At 43.7% G+C, this 15,832-nt stretch overlaps 1 protein-coding gene across 4 annotated transcripts in view; it reads left to right on the top strand.

Moving 5' to 3' along the window:
- LOC105841728 (uncharacterized) overlaps positions 1-15,832 on the top strand; it is a 134,455-nt gene that overhangs the window by 55,460 nt on the left and 63,163 nt on the right. Inside the window, exon 1 of one of the 4 annotated variants that reach the window (XM_062673244.1) lies at positions 10,416-10,447. The exons of the other annotated variants lie outside the window; for them this stretch is intronic. The gene's annotated coding sequence lies outside the window, so the exon portion shown is untranslated. Of the gene's footprint in view, positions 1-10,415; positions 10,448-15,832 lie in introns of those variants that run through there. 4 annotated transcript variants of the gene reach the window in all.

The following is a 15,832-nucleotide window of genomic DNA, read 5'->3' on the forward strand; positions in this document are numbered from 1 at the left end:
AAGAGAGCTCCCGTGTATAACGGTTTTGGACGATTAAGCCCCACAAGAATGTGCTCCGTGAGGCGGTGCACCTGTTGAACGCATGAGTGATTTGTACGGAATCCGAATTGTTCATCGATGAGAATGCCCTTGGATGAGACGAAGTCTCTGAGGCGTTTGTAGAGCAGACGCTCATACAGTTTGCCTAGAGACATGAGGAGGCTAATCGGACGGTAGCTCGTCGGATGATTTTTTGGTTTACCGGGTTTATGTATGCCGATAACGTCCGCTTCTTTCCACACCGCGGGAAAGATACAGTTCGCCATAGCGGCATTGAAAATAGATGCCAACATCACGATGAGTTGGACGGGTAGAAGTTTAATAACGCGGTTAGATATACCGTCGGAACCGGGAGCCTTGCGAGGACGTAGGTCTTTGATCAAGTCTTTAACTTCTATCGGGGTGACGGGTGGTAATGCATCCGATGGTGGCAAGGAGGCTCTGCGTTCTACCTCACTGTCTACTAATTCTACATGAACAGGGTCCACGGATTGAGTGCTGGGCGTGCACTGGGTTTGCAATGTATCGGCCAGCAGCTCTGCTTTTTCGTCATCATCGAACGCCGCGAGTCGGCCTGAGGGGCCTACGAGGGGGGGCATAGTTACTACCGTATCCGATTTGAGAGTACGAGCTAAGCGGTAGTAAGACCTTTGGGAGGGCGCGAGTCCTTCTAAGAAATCAGACCATCTGGCATCTCGGACTTCGGCGATGCGAGACTTTACGTCGCGTTGTAGGGCACGCATTCGAATACGATTTTCCGCGGTAGGATACCTGTCGTATGCGCGTATCGAGGCGTTCTTAGCTCTAAGGAGTTCCCTAATATCGTCGGACAATTTGAAGCGGTGAAGGAAGTCCTCCGCTACAACTTGTTTCGATGACCTATCTAATGTCGAGGTGATGTGTGACGTTAAGATGTCTATGGCTTCAGCGGTATCCTGAGGAGACGGGATAGAGTCCGGGTTAAACGGGAGCGATGGTGGATCAGATTCAGCCAGGCTGATGCCCAGCGTGTGCCAATCCACCACAGTCCTCGTGACGGGAACGGAATCGGGAGCGCGACCGAGCTTCATAACGACGGGACGGTGGTCTGAATCTAACTCTGAAACTACTTCGATCGAGTGTAAGCGCAGAGTTACGTTTTTTAATAACGCTATGTCGAGTATATCCGGGCGATGCGCGATATTTAGCGGGTAGTGAGTCGGGGTTAGCGGAGCGACGATATCGAAGGCGAGATCATCGACTAACGCGTCAAGCCGCCTGCCATTCGGGGTTGTGGTGTGTGAGTTCCACCTGATGTGTTTACAATTTAGGTCGCCCGCCAGAATGACAGAGCTCCCCATGCCGAGCAGCGCCTCGATATCACTGCTTAGAACGATCTTATCCGGTGGAAGATAAACGGACGCGATAACGATCGGCGCGTGTCCCGTCAGTGAGATTCGGCACACTGATGCTTCGATATTAGCGAGCGCGGGAGGATCGAGCGGGACGCAATGCAGGGCTCTTCTATAGTAAATGACGGTACCACCACCACGGGCAGAGAGCCTGTCGTTCCTGACCATGTTATAGTTCGCGATTTTAGGGTCACGGCGCGCGGGCTTAAGTAGGGTCTCCTGCACTAAAAAGATATCAATTTGATGGTCACGCAAAAAGTCAGAAACCTGATCACGTTGATTTGCGAGACCGTAAGCGTTAAAAAATCCTATCGTTACGGATAGGGGCTTTATTCTACTTATATACGCCATTGATTACCGGCGGAGTGAGGGGAGGACGTACGTATTTAATGACGCGTATACGTCGGCGTATTCCTGCACAACGGCGATAAAGTGTTGTGCAGTGGAGGCAGCGCGAATGGCGTCGCCCAAAGCGTTAACGCGTTCAAAGTTGATCGACTGAAAGAAGTCGATCGCTAAAGCGAGATTTTCGGACGCGGTCGGAGGGCAAGTCGCGGGAGAAGGACGAGTCGCGGGGGTGGGACGAATCGCGGAGGAGGGAGTTGTAGCCGTGTTCGTGTACGGCAGCGGTTTTGCCCAGGCCGAGACACTGGGCACCGCCGCCGGAACGAACGCTGGCTTAGCCTGCGACGCAGAGGGTGCCGAGGCTTTGATGTCTGGGCCGGAAGCTCGGAGGCGGTTTTGGCGGGCGACGCGGCGATTTATTTTAGGGGCTCGGGGGCAACCACGGTAATTCGCGGGGTGACCCTGTGTTCGACACAGGACGCAGCTAGGCGGTTCCGTCGCGGTTTTTTGGTCGCGAGCGCAGAGGGCTGTGGCGTGATCGCCCAAACACTTAACACATCGGGGGCGCGCGTGACAGTTACGGGAAGAGTGCCCGTACAATTGACAGTTATGGCACTGGCTAGGAGTGCCTTTTTTATGGGGGGCTTCGATGGCGATACCGGAGAGCCTACAGACGGTCTGTGTGTTGAAGATTTTCTTACCCTCGGGGGTAGGCTGGAGGGTGACTAGAACCATATTATATGGCTCCCTACCGCGACCGGTGTGCATACGGTGCACAGAATTCACTGGAAAGCCCTGTTCTAACAGATCGGCCTTGACGAGCTCTACATCTAACTCTTTAGGGATTCCGCGTATTACAACGCGAAGTTCGCGCTCCTCCTGGAGCGTATAAGTATGGAAACTTATACGTTCCTTACGGAGGTAAGAAGAGAGGGCCCTATGGTCGTCGGGTGTTTGAACCTTAATTTGAATGCCGTTCGCGAGGTTACGGGCATTCGTGAAATTTATATTTTTGGCCTTAAGGGCCAGGCAAACTCGATCCCAAGCTGCCTTCTCCTGAAGGATAACCGGGGGAGGGGTCTGGGTTTTATTTTGTGCCACCGGACGCGGCGACGGAGTGGCACGGGCTGGGGGCGCAACGGGAGTCTGAGGGCGGGGGCGCGACGCGTTCACGGCTTTGCTAATTTTAGCGGCCGCGGGAGCTCGAGACTCCGCGGCACGCTTCTTACCCTTCTGTACCAGGGTGAATCCATCCGTCGATGAGGCGGGGGCGAGGTCGACCTCCATGTCCGAGTCAGAGTCGGAGCACGAGGAGGCGGGTGCAGGCGACCTACGAGCAAGTGTAGGTGTTTTAGAGGGCGCGACGGAGGCCGCGGATGATCGCTCAGCTGAAACGATGGTCACGGCGGACGACGCAGCAGCTTTTCTGGCCAGTATAGGCGACACGGGAGCGGCAGGCACGACAGAGGCTGCGGTGCTCAATGCAGAAGCTCTGCACGCAGGTACAGGCGACGCAGGAGCAGCGAGCGCGGCGGAGTCCTCGAGAGGGCTCGCAGTGTGATTGGCCTTGAAGGCCAGAAACTCTGAGGCGAGCTGTGGGTGGCGAAGTCGGAGGAATTCCGCGAATACAGCGTCCATGATCGCTGAGTACCCAGGTGGGGCGGCCCCGGGTCTTGAAAACACTCGCCTTGCGGCGAGGCCCCAACTTCTCCGACCTGAGCGGTTCTATTGAACACAGGTGGCAATGCGGCGCGATTACTACAGGACAAAGAAAAAGCACAACAAAACAGAAATTACAAAAAGAAACAAAACAAATAAATACTTGCAGGAAACCACTTTGTCGGCAAATGTACCACGAACACAAAAATAACTAAAACAAAACAAATAAAAGCTTCCAGGAAACACACTTGGTCGGCAGATGTATCACGAACACAGGCCGCGCGAACAATGGCCGGGCTAACAAAAGCCGGGCGAACAAAGACCGGGCGATCGAGTGGACGATGAGCACGTCCGCACGTGACGGGTGCCTCTATCGGAATGCACTACGAAGTCTGCCGGGTCAGCTAGTACCAAATAAAACGCACTTTTAATTACAAAGATAGATGTCGCGTATTAAGCGGAATGTTGCTTAAGCCAAATTACCTTTCAGCCTTCGATATATACATAATATTTGTAATGATTGTTCCAGACTCTAAAACGACTTAACTGATTTCGTTGAAATTCTCAGGAAATCTTCAGGTCGGCTTAACCTCTTCAATCTCTTGTGTCTCGATCTCCCAAATCTTGTGGAGTTTGGTATCGATCGGGTCATAGTCATACCAAAGATCGGGCCGTTAATTCGACTGGGGAAAAACAAATGTTTTTTTTTTATTGCTTAGATGGGAGGACGAGCTCACAGCCCACCTGGTGTTAAGTGGTTACTGGAGCCCATAGACATTTACAACGTAAATGCGCCACCCACCTTGAGATATAAGTTTTAAGATCTCAGTATAGTTACAACGGCTGCCTCACCCTTCAAACCGAAACGCATAACTGCTACACGGCAGAAATAGGCAGGGTGGTGGTACCTACCCGCGCTGACTCACTAGAAGTCTTACCACCAGTATGTGAACTCTAGTTGTATACTCTTGTTGTCATGATGCTATTACTTATCTAAAATATTCTGACATAATACGAAATGCAACGGGTGACGCGCGAATCGCTGTTACAAATAAGCGTATCTCATATAATATTATGTATTTATCTTTGGTCACAATAAAAAATCTAACTATTGTTGCATAAGTCTAAACATAACATAATTTACATATTAATATACCATTATATCGAATACATAACATCGGTCAAACAACCAGAAACATATAATTAAATGCGATTTGTTGTTCTAACGACCGTAATATAATTATGTTTGTTACATTATATTTTTATAACGACTATGATTTAAAAGTTGATTTTTCATAGCATGCTTAAATTTATTTTTGGGTAGGTATTTGGTTGAAGAGAGTGGCCGCGTGCACTGGTGATTATGTTATTACTAAACCTCATAGGCACCAAACTTTATTTCTGCCGCATGGTCAAATTCAACTTTTTTTTCCTACCTAAGCTGATAGCCTTGAGAGGCTACTTCAACGTAACCTTAACTAGTAGGTGAGCCCGCGGGGCTCAAACCTGACGAGGTTGCTAACACGAACCTTAGCAAGAGCCGTGCTTCGCAGAATCTACCACTGAATCGAAAACGCAACCCACTGAGGAGATCCGTCGAGAAACTCAGTGGGCTGTGTCTGTGGGTTAATTTACTCGTCGAGCCCTTCGTCGCAAGCGACGGGTTCGACGAGAACAATGACCGGTTAAATTCAAGCCTGACCGCGAAGCTTTGAGCATTCTGGCCTCATGTCTCAAAATCGGTGACGGCATTCCCGCTATTACCGTACTCTGGTAATCACTAGCTCTTTCATCAATTTAACTCTTTGACTACGCGACGCACCGAAGTATTTATACCGATTTCAGCTACCCCACCCTTTGAACCGAAACGCATTACTGCTTCACGGCGGAAATAGGCGGGGTGGTGGTACCTACCCGTGCGGACTCCCAAGAGGTCCTACCACCAGTGATTACGCAAATTATAATTTTGCGGGTTTGGTTTTTATTACACGATGTTATTACTTCACCGTGGAAGTCAATCGTGAACATTTGTTGAGTACGTATTTCATTAGAAAAATTGGTACCCGCCAGCGAGATTCGAACACCGGTGCATCGCTAGATACGAATGCACCGGACGTCTTATCCTTTAGGCCACGACGACGACAATCCGCTACCGAATTTTCTCATAAACTTTTGATGTTATATATATTTATTTATATCATCCGTGAATACACAAATAAAACGTATTCAAGCATAAACAAATAGTCGTAAATTACAATAACAGCCGATAAATGTGAGCTAACAGGCGAATCTTATTCGACTTTCACTACTACATATTTGCACTCTCTCTCTCATCACTTTGTCAAGATTCTTAATACAGTTTTTTTTTCTTTGACGCGTTTAAGAAATTTCCTTTTATATATTCAAGGATTATAAGAATATTGATGAGACTAATCATGCATACTATTATGCTGGCGCTATGTTTATTGCTCTTGGAAAGATTGAACTCAAAGCCTTCACATTTTTTTTTATTTATTGCTTAGATGGATGGACGAGCTCACAGTCCACATGGTGTTAATTGGTTACTGGAGCCCATAGATCTCAGTATAGTTACAACAGCTACCCCACCCTTCGAACCGAAACGCATTACTGCTTCACGGTGGAAATAGGCGGGATGGTGGTACTACCCGTGCGGACTCCCAAGAGGTCCTACCACCATATAAGTATGCTGTAATGGGAATCATCTCGTTGTTACCATCGCACCGCCCGGAGTAGAGTTCATCCATACTACCTGGAGCCGCTGCGTTCATCCACAGTGCGTTTCCAGAGATCATTTTTGCCACATACCATCCGGCTTTGGAATGAGCTCCCCTCCACGGTGTTTCCCGAGCGCTATGACATGTCCTTCTTCAAACGAGGCTTGTGGAGAGTATTAAGCGGTAGGCAGCGGCTTGGCTCTGCCCCTAGCATTGCTGACGTCCATGAGCGACGGTAACCACTTACTATCAGGCGGGCCATATGCTCGTCTGCCTGCTCGGGCAATAAAAAAAAAGTACGCTCTCTGGTCGTGACCCGCGTACCCGGACAGGCTTCCGATTATTTCCACCTGGTGTTTTTCCTGATTTGCGAATCTGTTCCTGACAGTCGCATTATAAACACGATTAAAATACAACAGTTGCAGTACGCAAAAGGATACCCCAGAAAGTAAATTGTCATTTAGACTTTTTGGCGGGAACACGAGGAGTGAAGTTGTGTGATTAGTTTTATTTTGTCTATTTAGTGTTTCTTCAGGTTTAAATGGGTAATAACGGTGGTTTATTAACTGTTTAATATCTGTGAAAGTGCACAAATGTGGGAAAATTAAATAAAGCCGCTGAACGTAACTTCTCGGAATCCTCCAAAAAGTCAACTGAAAAAATCTTAGTAAATGACCACCATTTTACTGAGATTATATTTCATCCCATATCATCTCATTTCATTTCATTTCACTCCATAATATCATTTTTCATAAAAATATGAATATAAATTAAAATAAGACATGACTTAAAGGTCTTAGTCACCAGGTCATAAAATTCCTTATAAAAAAAATTGTCATTTAAAAACAAAAAAAAAACACACTGTGACAGCAAACCGAAGTAAAGAAAAGAATAATAAATATATTTTGTTATCCTGACGAGTACATTAACAGGTCAAAGCCATAAAACTTATTGCCATCGGCCTTTTAAAACGTGCGTAAATTTTCAAGTGAATCGGACGTATTGAAGTTTGCTTAAAGACTCCGTTATATCATCGATCAATATACAGGTCAAGCTAACCCAACAAAAACGTGTTAATAAAAACTATATAGTGGTCCTGATAGTCAAAACCGGGACCACTAGTAGTGGTAGTCAAAATTCGACTATAATGAATTTAAATTATAAGTATGTACACTGTTATGATTCTATTGTCAAAGACTATACTTCTACGAATGTCATCACGGATTTTGCCAAGACTACACAAGACCAGATACGGACTACTCTCGTCACTACAGTCCTCAATGCTCTTCACTCGGCGGCAGATAGGTATAAATGGCTTTGAGTAATCCATAATAAACTCTTATTGCGATGAGGTAGTTACGACCCTCAGCATTGAGGAGGAGGAGGAGATGAGTAGACGAGTTCACGGTTCTGGTTTTAAATGGTTACCAGGCAACATCAACAACAACACAATTGTCGCCACCCACTTTTTTTTTTCAGTCATATCGTTTCGAAAAAGACAACCGTCAAATGTAACCTCAAAGAACCATGACACATTGATTTGCGATGACGTATCGATTGACAGATTGCAGCCATTGTATTGTCTGTCATCGGTGCTATAGACTCATTGTCTATTTGACATTTAAAGTCAAAGTATTACGTTGTGTGATATCTTTAACGGCCGTCTGGTGTAGTGGTAAGTGACATGGTCACTACACAAGGGGGTCGCGGGTTCGAATCCCGCCAAGGGAAGATATTTGTATGATAAATATAAATGTCTTTTCCAGGGTTATGCATGTATATTAAATATATGTATGTGTATAATAAAAATCTTACATTTATATCCGTTATCTGGTACCTGTAACACAAGTTCTTTACGAACTTATCACGGGACCAGTTAACGTGGCGTGATTGTTAGTAAATATTTATTTATATTTATTTATTTCGCGGTATACTTGAACTTGTTTACAATACCTGGCGATAAATATTACCACATCGACATTAGGAAAGAGACGATCGGCTAATTTCGGCTTCATAGAGCGCTATCTCTGTCGCTTCTATCTGAATCCCCTTAAGCGTCTTTCACGATACACAGGTGAGAAATGTGTTGATCCTATTTTTGGCCGCATGACTACACCTATTATTAAGAATTTCCCACGTCATTACGGATCCTCCCGATCCATTAACGGTGCTTTTAGGTACCACAAGCACCGACCACTTGTTGAACCCGTCGCTTGTGACGAAGGGCTCGACGAGCGAATTAACCCATAGACACAGTCCACCGAGTTTCTCCCCGGATCGTCCCAGCGGGTCGCGTTTCCGATCCGGTGGTAGATTCTGCTCTTGCCAGGGTCAGTGTTAGCATCGCTCCGGTTTGAGCCCGTTAACTCACCTACTAACTAAGGTTACGCTGAAAAAAAGCATTTCAAAATAAAATCAATTTGATACATTTGGCTAGTTTTAAAAGTTTCAACTATATACATGTAAGTATCTAACACATCTTCACGAATGACTTCACGATGAAGAAATAACATCATCATCATGATTCTCTAGCCCTTTTCCCAGTCACATGGGGTCGGCGCAACATGCTTTCTCCTTCCATACTCCTCCATTGTATACCATTCGTTCGCTCACTTCCTTCGTACACATATCGTCTTTCGCGCAGAAAGTAAGTAACTTAAGTTTTCTAATAATAAATGTGAAAGTTTTTTATGTTTGTTTATCTGTTATTCCCTCACACAAAAATTTCAGAATCGATTTGTTATAATTCTGTAGAAAATGAATACGACATCTGTGTTCGCTAGTTCGTTATTCTACTTAAAAATGGATCCTTCTATACTCGTCCATCATCATCATCAGCCTGCGGCAGTCCACTGCTGGACATAGGCCTCCCCCAAAGCTCGGCACTGAACCCGATCTTCGGTTCTACGCATCCAGTTACTGCCAGCTGCCTTGAGCAGGTCGTCGCTCCATCTAGCAGGAGGGCGTCCTACACTACGTTTGCCGGTTCGCACTCCAGAACACGTCTACCCCAACGGTTATCGGTTCTGCGACATATGTGACCAGCCCACTGCCACTTCAGCTTACTAACTCTGCGAGCTATATCGATTACTTTGGTTTTTGCCCGAATGACCTCATTGCGTATTCGGTCTCGCAATGACAAACCAAGCATAGCTCGCTCCATAGCTCGCTGAGTAACTTTTAGTTGGTGAACTAGTCGCACAGTCAGTGTCCACGTTTCGGCTCCGTAGGTAAGCATACCATACTCGTCCGTCATATACTATTTCTTCGCTCACTCCCCTCTTACACAAATCGTCTTTCGCGATTTAAAAAACATCGTAAGTTAATTTATGGAGTTACCACTTGCTTACTGCTGTTGCTATTGCTTATTCCTGCCGCAAATCCACTGAAATCTCTACCAAAAGTCCTACTATCTGGTGAGGGGTGTTCACGAGTTCTGATTACCATAAAACCCGTATCTTGAACTCAACTGCCTCCCGGTACGGTAGGTAATAAAAAAACAACCTATAATATACATTATAGTTGAACTATTATTAAATTATGTATTATGTATTTCCAAATTAATTGCTCAGTAATTACGCATTCGATTTGACGAGCGAATACCAATTATGGTGTCTAGTTTGGATCTTGTTCAAGGCGAAGTTTGATTTGAAAAAACAAGATTGGTAAAAACAAGAGCATTACCGCCTACACACATTTTAAATGTTTAGTTTTTTTTTTAATTGCTCTAGATTCGTGTTCATCTGATCATCTCTAAATATAGGCTATTTAGCCCACCGAGTTTCTCGCCGGATCTTCTCAGTGGGTCGCGTTTCCGATCCGGTGGTAGATTCTGCGAAGCACTGCTCTTGCTAGGGCCAGTGTTAGCAACACTCCGAATAGAGCCCCGTGAGCTCACCTACACGTCAAGGCGAAGCTGAAATAGCCTCTCAAGGTTATCAGCATAGGTAGGGAAAAAAGGCGCTTAAACCAAATAAGCTTTCACCCCTCGATTAAATATTGGCATAATGTGTTTTCCACCATTTAAAACGGTTTGCGTTATAAATAATAACAATGCTTAAGTCAATCCATATTGAGTCACAATACGCCGTGCCATCAAACTGAAATTGAGCCTATCTTAAGAGGCAAATATGAACCCAATGTAAGGTGTCGGAAAGACTATTTTAACACAATAGATACATAAACATCTCTTTCATGTTATTATATTCAATGTTCTTTTTACAGGTACGTTTGTAAAAAAGTTCAATGACATCCAGTTTTTCTTGAGGAAAACTTGAGGTAAGTCCAAATAAAACAACTTTTCATGCGCTGCTTAACAAATAATAACTCTAGTTTATTTATTTTAGTTTAGCCTTTGTAGACAGACGAGCGTACGGTCCAACTGATAGTAAGTAGTCATCGTCGCTCGTGGAGATCAGCAAGGCTAGTGTTTGTCTCTATATTAATGCGTCATGTTCCACTTAGCGTTTTAACACATATTTTTTTCCCTACCTATGCTGATAGCCTTGAGAGGCTATTTCAGCTTCGCCCTAACGTTTGTAGGTGAGCGCACGGGGCTCAAACCGGAGAGTTGCTAACACTGACCCTAGCAAGAGTAGGTGGTAGATTCAGCGAAGCACTCTTCGCAGAATCTACCACCGGATCGGAAACGCGACCCAGATCCGGCGAGAAACTCAGTGGGCTGTGTCTATGGGTTCGACGAGGACGGTGACCGGTTTTAACATAGATGCCGTGGGTTAAGTATGATAACTAGTATCTTAGTCCAAACATATAATGACAACATTAGATATGATTTATGTATGTAATTGTGTATTTAACATTTTTCTAAACAGGAGGGGTTCGTAAAAGCTGTTCTTTTTTTTCATTTTGTTAGTTTTTCATAAACACTATTGATAGAACGCATAATGAAAATACGTTGCGATTTGTATTTTAAAACTAAATAGTATTAGGTATTTGAATCCAGCGGGGTATTCCGTAGAATAACCCATTCTAACCGGCGCCATCTAGGCGGGCTCGGGATAGCCTGCCGACCGAGAGGGCTGGTGGTCATGGCGCCAACGACCGCCGGTCCGACGTCCCGAGGGGGAGGGTGATGGGAGAGATGTGCTCCGCACTAAACGCTTCACTTTCCCCCCTTTGCCTTTTCATGGGTTCTGTCTCAGGCGAGGTTCGGACGCGGGTTGTTGAGCGACAGGAGGTTTTAGTCAGTTCGACTCCGACATGCCCCGCCCTTCATCCCCAGTGGAGGGCGGAAGTCCGGCGATTTCCTCCTGACCAAAAAAAAAAGTATTTGAATGATCTTTATTATAAACAAAATTAGTCACCGATATTTCCGCGGTGTTGCAAGCGCTAAAACAGTATTTGTAACGTCGATGATCTTGGAATTGGATTGGATTGGATCTTGGAAAGCGATCTTCGAAAGAAAAGACATGAAAGAAAAACCTTTGATCTTACAAGCATACCTAGCTAGCTACGTTTTACTTCCACATTGCTCTAGAAGAAAATTCTAATGGGAAATTCCATTAACATTAGCAATAGCTTTAACACATTACCTCATTACTGTCTCCAAAAAATGTGTAAAGTAACATTAAAAACTAACTATTATATGTATGTATGTATGTATGTATTTGTGTATATATGTATGTATGCATGTGTATATGTGACTGTGATTGTGTATATATGTATATATATACTGTTTTGTGTATGTATTCGTAACTTAATATAAATTTCATTGCACCTACCACTATTTACTCTGCACTACCTTTGGTTGACTGGTAGAGAATGCCTTAGGCATTGAGTCCGCCAATGTAAATTTTACATGAAGTGTAATAAATAAATAAATAAATAAAAAGGATTAATTTAAAATTTCTTCATTATATTGGTACGATAAACAATAGATTATAATACACAAATACTAATTGGTATCAACTAATATTCGTGTATAATCTATGGCTTTCTTTATGTCCAATATATTATATTATTTTTATCTATATTTATATATTTTGCCGATTTAATTTTTACTGAGCAATGCCAATCCTTCTTGTGAATATCCTTCATGAACAAATTCTAGGTAACCCGATCCTGATAAGTTTTTATTTTTATTCTTACGTGTATTTCACGTCATCACATAATTTTTAATCTGAATTTATACGACAAATAAACAGGAACAACACAGAAAAATAATAATATTAGGTCGAAAAACAAGCAATGCTAATTAACGTTATTCTTTGAAATCTATTTTAACTCCATCTCAAACACAATTAGTGAACATATAGATAAAAATATTTTTGAAGCCCTACCTGCGAACGCTTTTATTTTTTCAACCAAATCACGTGGCCCTAATATTTATAATTAATTCACTTTTACATCGGTTGCAAACAGTACATAAACCACATAAAAACAAACGGAATTATCAAATAAAAAAAATGCAATAAAAACAAAAAAGTACCAGGACAACAGAACACGAAAGAGCTCGCACAACAAACAGCGATTTCTATGTTCAATTTCGTTCACCGCTTTATAATCAAAACGAGATACCAATCATTTCGGGCACTTTTTATGTTCGAGTCCACGGAAGCTAGCTCCCGAAAATCTTAACATTTGAACCTTATCATAACTGAATAAAAACGAAATTCTTTCAACGTGACTCTCATCGATCGACTCATCAACATTTCTTTTCGCTCTTACGCCAATGGCTTTAAGGCTCGCATTTGCACATCGGAAAATTTGTTTGTTAACGGTCGTGTACCTCTTGAAGATCATGGACGCCTGGTAACCGCTTTTGTTATTTGCTCAATAAAAAAGTTAGTGATCGGCTACAGCGTCATGAGTACGAAGTACTGTTATGGTCAGTATTTCAAGGTTAATTCGGCCGATTTATCTTCACGCTTCACTCATTATTGTAGTACTATGAGGCTGTAGTTATGATTTTAAATTGCAAATAGGTGTGAATATTAATGGTGCCTATAGGTCACTGCCTTCGTCGATTACGACGAAGAGTTCGACATGCGAACTACCCCATAGATAAAACCCACTGAGTTTCTCTCCGTTTCGTCTCAGTGGATTGCGATCTGTGGTAGATTCTGCAAAGCACTGCTCTTTCTAGGGCCAGTGTTATTACTGGTAATAGGACCTCTTGTGAGTCTACACAGGTAGGTACCACCGCCCTGCCTATTTCTGCCGTGAAGCAGTAATGCGTTTTGATTGAGGAGTAATGCGTTTTGATTGAAGAGTGGAGCAGCTGTTGTAACTGAGACCTTAGAAGTCATATCTCAAGATGGGTGGCGGCATTTACGTTGTAGATTTCTATGGGCTCCGGTAACCACTTAATACCAGGTGAGCTACGAGCTCGGCCACCCATCGAAGCAATAAAAAAATTATCTCAGGTTGAGCCCGTGAGTTCACCTACCGGTCCGCGCGTAGTTGGGATAACCCCTTAGGCAACCAACAATTAGACAGTGAAAAAAGAAAGTTATAAGTTCTGATTTTTTGCCTCTGACGTCATTTAATTAGATGGTGACGTCATTTTTTTGAATGCAATAAAACAGCTCGCACTAAGCTATAATTCATTGTCCATTTGAACACACCGATCCATAACAGAGTCCACAGTCTTGAAACTTTAATCATCTATATATGGTAATTGTGGAGGAGTGTCGGCTTTGCTTATAGTAAAACATTTAATTGTATTATTTTTCAATTTTGTTTTTTCGACTCTATTCAACCACTCTATCCAGATCTCGCTGAAGGCGTTTACAGCCATACACGGCATTTAGTGTTAGGAGCAATTTGATAATAATAATGCTACTTTCGTTACATTTTTTTTGCGATATATACATAATTTTAATGAGGCGGAAACAAAACAGCTCTATTCTACTTGCGAATAAAAACACAGCCAGCCAGTGTTATTACATCAAACTAATAATTATGAGCCGTAGCTCTAGATATTGTGCGCTTTCTAATTTTTGTATTCTGGTAACCGTAATGAGAGAGCCATTACGGTAATTCGAATGGTTACCGTTTTAAACATCAAGTCAGAGTGAGTGACAGCGGCTGGCGCCAGTTGCTTCTTGGCTTTTTACCACGTGATTTACGTCGTCCAGTAACTTAAGTAGTACGAAATCGTAGGAAAATTTCTGTCGGCAATATTTTGTTAGTCAATCTAACTTAGGTCCGATAAAATTTTGCGCTGAATGTGGTGTAAAGACGTATGTATTTGTACTCATAGATGCGACTAAGTCGCACTTATATTGACCAGAGCCCGTTTTAAAAGTAAACCAAAATAAGGATCCAAAGTCCATTCTCGAAATTAGAACACTTCTTTGTCTCCATCCTATCAGCTAGGTGGGGTCGACACAGCGAGTTTTTCTATTCCATTCTCTTCTATCAGCCATCATCTTAACACTCACTCTTGTCGCTCTCTCATATCGTCATTCGCACACTCTATCAATGTCTTCTTCGGTCAACCTCTTCGCCCTCTACCTTGCATTGCCATTTCCATTCATCTCCTAGTCAATTAGAGCACATGGCACCGAACCTAAACATCAGCCCGATGAGTTTCTCGCCGGATCTTCTCAGCGGGCTGTGATTCTGATCCAGTTGTAGATTCATTCGCAAAGCAGCTACTCCTGAGTTGTTAGGTTTCCTTTGAAGGCGCTCGGGTCCCCTTGCGTCGTATTCCTCACGGCTGAGGGTCGTGGCCACCCTTTTGTATCACCTTCGCACGCACGATCTTTCACCATCTAAGTATCTGTTAGCTCGGGTAGCTGTTAGCAAATCTCGCCTCTTCTGGCTGAGTCCTTGCTCGCCCACCTGCCCTTGTAAAACTGGAAAGGCTTTCAAGCCACCAGTAAACGCTCAATCATAAAAAAGAGCACATGTCACAAAAAAGTTTGCATAAAAGACATTAACTGCACCCGCTATACAGCGCATTTCGAACTCAGGAACGCAGTCAGTAATAACCTAACCACAAAACCGACCGCAGATTCAATCGTAAGATAGTTTTAAAACAATGCGTTCTAAAACTATGCCTCGAATCTAATCCGTTCCGTGTATCTAGGTACAGACGATTACAAAATTGCTTTATATTAATTATTAATATCCCACAAGTTACGACAGTGTAAACAATGATTTTTTTAAATAGTTTTTATTTAATAGTGAGGATACGCAAATGGTTAACTGATCGAATCGTATCCATCATCTTCAGCCATCATAGTATAGTAGTACACTGTTTTTTTTATTGCCTAAATTGGTGAACGAGCTCACAGCCCACCTACTATTGAGTGGTTACCGGAGCCCATAGACATCTATTAACGTAAATGCCACCATCCACCTTTAGATATCAGTTCTAAGGCCTCGGTATAGTTAGAACGGCTACCCCAAATAGCCAGGGTGGTGGTACCTACCCCTGTGGAATGACAAGAGGTCTTACCACCAGTAAAAGAGGTCCTACCACCAGTAGACAGAGTGCTGGATAGAGGCCTCTCCAATTGCACGATACTGAGCACGACCCTCGGCTTCTCTCATCCAGCTCCTGCCAGCCACCCTGCATAGATCGTCGCTCTACCAAGCCTGAGAGCGTCCAGCACTTCGTTTGCCAATTCACGGTCTCCACTCAAGAACACGTTTACTCCAACGGTTATCAGTTCTGCGGCTAATATGGCCATC

The sequence above is a fragment of the Bombyx mori genome, chromosome 17 (assembly GCF_030269925.1).
Source record: "Bombyx mori chromosome 17, ASM3026992v2".
In the NCBI taxonomy this organism is placed as follows: domain Eukaryota; kingdom Metazoa; phylum Arthropoda; class Insecta; order Lepidoptera; family Bombycidae; genus Bombyx; species Bombyx mori.